Source organism: Grammomys surdaster, unplaced genomic scaffold (assembly GCF_004785775.1).
Source record: "Grammomys surdaster isolate TR1022 unplaced genomic scaffold, NIH_TR_1.0 207, whole genome shotgun sequence".
Lineage (NCBI taxonomy): Eukaryota > Metazoa > Chordata > Mammalia > Rodentia > Muridae > Grammomys > Grammomys surdaster.
The window spans coordinates 2,564,726-2,569,848 of record NW_021604652.1 but is presented as its reverse complement, the minus strand read 5'-3'; positions in this window follow the sequence as shown (position 1 = coordinate 2,569,848).

The following is a 5,123-nucleotide window of genomic DNA, read 5'->3' as shown; positions in this document are numbered from 1 at the left end:
GAGGGGAGGGGAGGGGAGAGGAGAAGAAAGGGAAAAAAGAAAGACGAGACAATAGAGTTTGCAATGGAATACTGTTCAACCAAAATAAAGAAGGAAATCATGTCATTTTGGGTAAGTTGTAAGAACATGGAGGATATTATATTAATAAACCCCACAGAAAAACAAATGTCACATCATTTCACTTATATGTGAAATCTAACAAAGATGATCTCACAGAACTAGAGTAGAATAGTGTTTATCAAGTGCTTAAGGTTAAGGTGAGGAAATGTTGGTCAAAAGTAGAATATTTCAGTTCAGTAGCATGCACAAATGAAGATATCTATTGGAAAACAGTGACTATAGTTAACAAGACACTGTATTTTTGAATAATGCATCAAGTAGGTTTAATAGCTCTGTATACAAACATAACTGCATTAATGATTTTGATTTAACCATTTCACTATCAATAGATTTTTTTAAAATAATTTACTTTTATGAGTATGGATGTTTTGCTTGAATGTATGTTGTTAATGATGCCTACAGAGGCTTTGAAAGCCAAAGTTACATTTTAAGTTTTAATTACTGTGCCTAAGAGATCCATGAAACAAAATTCCTAACCTGTAAACCCCTCGCCCAAGGACAGATACTCCCTGAAATATTGGACACTATTGTTTTACTCCTTTGAACAAGTTTGTTTGATCCAACTACATAAATATGTTTGATCTCATGTAGGTAGGAGGTACTTGGGTAGAACTATGTCAAGATGTATGCTTGCCCCTAATTGGGTGTAGGTGGGAAATATAGTGGCCTTGGTGGGTTGCCTTTTTAAGCCTTTGCAAGATGTAACTCCTGGCCACTTTCTGGGAATCCAGGAATGGATCTGGCCAGAGTCCATCCTCCAGGCTGGTATTTAATTAAAGTATGCTTCAAATCCTGGTTGGTATTTAATTAAAGCTTTCTTCAAGTTTGGCTCAAAGATTGTGGTAGTTAATCCAGTGGTGGTTAATCTGCCTTTAATCCCAGCACTCAGGAAGTAGAGGCAAGCCAATTTCTCTTAATTGGAGGCCCCTGTGGTCTACAGAGCACGTTCTAGGACAGCCAAGGCTACACAGAGAAACCCTGTGTCAAAAAAAACCAGAAAAGAAATACTAATAAAATACAATCTAATTTATTTAGATAAATTATGTGTGGATCATAAGAAAATAGATGATGTTGAAAAATTCAAAATAAGTATTTTTTTCATGCTCATACTTTCACAAAAAAAAAAAATGTTGCTTTTATTTTCCAGAAAAAAATGTGATTTTGAGGGGGTCTTTTTTTTCCATATAAAGCTACTAAAATATTTACCTTAAAGATCCGTTTATTAATTCTCACTAAACTCTGGTGCTCCTCAAAGGTTAAATTCTGAGTCAACAAACTTAGCTGTTTTAAATATATACTCTGGGCCGGGCGGTGGTGGCGCACGCCTTTAATCCCAGCACTTGGGAGGCAGAGACAGGCGGATTTCTGAGTTCGAGGCCAGCCTGGTCTACAGAGTGAGTTCCAGGACAGCCAGAACTACACAGAGAAACCCTGTCTCGAAAAAAAAAAAAAAAAAATATATATATATATATATATATATATATATATATATATATATTATATATATATATACACTCTGGGCTAAGCTTAGTGACGCATACCTTTAATTTCAGTACTCAGGAGGCAAAGCCAGACAGATTTCTATACATTGGATGCTAGTCTAACATATATATATGTGTGTGTGTGTATGTGTACTTACTTCTGGGCCAGCCGGGACTCCAAAGTAAGACCTTATCTCCTGTGTGTGTGTGTGTGTGTGTGTGTGTGTCTGTGTGTCTGTGTGTCTGTGTGTATGTCTGTGTGTATGTCTTTGTGTGTGTCTCTGTGTGTATGTGTAAAGTCTTTACTTATGTCCCCATCCATATATATGTATGCCCTTGAAGTCACAGAGATCCACTTGCCTCTGCCTCCGGAGTGCTGGGATTAAAAGCATGTGCCACCACTGCTTAGCTACGGTTTCAATATTTCTAAACAATAAGGTCTTTAAAGATTGAATAATGTCTTTTTTTTTAATCACCTAGTCTAGTCATGATGCCAAGTAAATCTTACAAAATGCATGTTGAATAAAAATAAGCTCATTGAGATCCCAGCTTTTAGAAAATGGAGATAAGTTTGTATGTAAGTCATATTTCTTATACCAAAGAGAAACTAGGTCTACACAGAGAAACCCTGTCTTAAAAAAAAAAAAAAGTCACTGTGATTGCTTGTTTTGTCTTTTAAGACAAGGTTTTTCTCTGGCTCTCTTGGAACTTTGAACTCAAGAGATGTCCCCTGCCTCTGTCTCCTGAGCACAGGGATTAAAGGGTCAAGCCACCATCACCTGGCAAAAGTATGTTAATACTGTGGAAACACCATGGAAAGCTAGTTCATAACTGAAGGAGGAAAGTATAATCACAGAGAATTCACAGTATAAACCACTAATTAGAAAGAATATTAGGCTCAACAATAGGCAAATTCAAATAGCAATATGGCGCTGACTTAACATCTACTGTAAGAAAAAATACTAACAATAAAGGTAATGTGACAGAAAGCCACGTAGGATGCTAGAACTTTCATCAGTACCAGATGATAACAAAGCTCTCTACAACATGGTTCTACTAGAAACCACATAGGAAGCCTGGCTTTTCATTTTCACCTAACCAGATGGGCAGTTTTTCATACTCATAGATTATGGGTTTTATTTACTTTCTACCATTTATAATACATATGTAAGATGTGTATTGTTGTGCTATGTCTGTTAGTGGTGAAGCTTTAAGTCAACAAAGGAATGCTTATTGGTAGTTAAGTTTTGGGGAAATCAAAAGTTACACATGTTACTCAGGGTATACAGTGACAGAGCACCTGCTCAGAATCACAAGTCTCTAGTTTGTTCCGATAGTAACACACACACACACAAACAAACATGTATGCATAACTGTCTGACGGTAAGTGCTTTAAAATTCTACAATTCTACATTATATGTTATGCAGGGGTCCACTGTACAAAGACATAGGTGTGTTAGTGTGTGTGTGTGTGTGTGTATGTGTGTGTAGGGAAAGGTATGGAGGGAAAGGAGCAGAGAGAGCAAGGAATTAGTGTGGAAGTAGCAAGGAATTATATGTGATTGTAGCAGCTGACTAGGCAAATGTGGTGGTTTGAATATGCTCTACCCAGTTCAGAAGAGACACTCCTCCTGGCTGCCTGCAGAAGACAGTTTTTCTTCTGGGTGCCTTCAGGTCAAGATGTAGAAATCTTGGCTCTGTCTCCATCACCATGTCTGCCTGCATGTTATCATGCTTCCCACCATGATGACAATAGACTGAACCTCTGAAACTGTAAGTCAGCTCGAATTAAATGTTTGCCTTTATAATAGTTGCCTTGGTCATGGTGTCTTTTCACAGAAACAAACAAACAAAAAAAAACTAAACCTAAGCAAAAAGAAAAAAATACAGAAAAAAATCACTTGACAAAATGTAGCATACAGGTATAATACAAATGCTTGGCAAACTGGGAAGAGCAGAAAACTTCATCAACTTAACAAAGAGATTTTCTAAAAAAAGTTAACAGCTAACACACTTCATAGCTAAGGTTAGGAATAATCAAACAAGTCTGTTCTTACTGTCTTGAATAATAGTTATTATTTTATGTGTGTGTATGCCTGAGTTATGTATGTGGACCACAAGCATGAAGGAGCCTGCAGAGGTCAGAGAGGGCATCAGGTCTCCAAGAACTACAATTAAAGATAGTTGTGAGCTGACATGAGAATACTAGGAACTAAACACCCGTTTTCTGCAAGACTAGTAAGTTCTCTTAACTGCTGAGCCATCTCTCCAGCCCCTGTTTGTAAGACTCTTAAAAACATACTGCTAGAAGTTCCAGTCAGTGCATGAAAGGATTTAAGGCAACCTTTTAGGAAAAGAAAAAGTAATAGTCTCTCCATTTCTAAATAGCATAGTTGATGATGTAGAAAATCCCATGAAGTCTACTGAAAACTCTTATAATTAATAAATGATGCCAGTAACATCACAGGATATAAGATAATCACCAAAACAAAAGTCATGTTTTCATATATTAACAACAAACACATGGAAACATAGATTAAAAGCACAATATCACAAAGTGTACAAATTGCAAGGGACAAAATAAAGACTTAACTATAAACTTCATAAAGAGCTGTGAAGTGTATAGAACATATATGTAGAAAACTGCAAACTTCTAGGGAAAAAAATTAAAGACCTAAATACATGATGAATTGGTGGGTTAAAACATTAAACATAATAATTGAAGACAGATTTCCCTTTATTGATTTACTGGTTTAACAAATGCCTATCAAAACTCTGTTTGCGTGTGTGTGTGTGTGTGTGTGTGTGTAGACAAGCTTATTCTAATATTTATATAGAAAGTCACATGACCTCAAACACCAAACTGGACAAAGACTGAAGAAAAAACGAGCCATATAAGGACATATCATTGGTTTTTTTTTTTTGTTGTTGTTGTTTTGGTTTGGTTTGGTTTGGTTTTTTTGTTTGTTTGTTTTTCAAGACAGGGTTTCTCTGTGTAGCCCTGGCTGTCCTGGAACTCACTCTGTAGACCAGGCTGGCCTCAAACTCAGAAATCCGCCTGCCTCTGCCTCCCAAGTGCTGGGATTAAAGGTGTGCGCCCGGCTAAAACATGTCATTGTTAAGCAGCATACAACCAAAAGTAAAAAGAGCCCTTTAACACAACAGCAGACTTCTCATCGGAAACTATTTGAGTAGAAGACCACAGAGCTACTTTTTCAAATGGTTGAGAGGAAAATCTACAGATGTGTAATCCTGTGTGTAGAAAGAATTATCTTCCCAAAGTGAAACAGGAATAAAAATTTTCCTATGGGGCTGGAGAGATGGCTTGGTGGTTTAGAGCACTGTCTACTCTTCCAAAGGAGCCAGATTCAATTTCCAGCAATCATATAGTGGCTCACAAGTATCTATAACTCACGCATGAGTTACACAAAGATGTGCAGGCAAAACACCAATATATATATACATATACATATACATATACATATACATATACATATACATATACATATACATATACATATA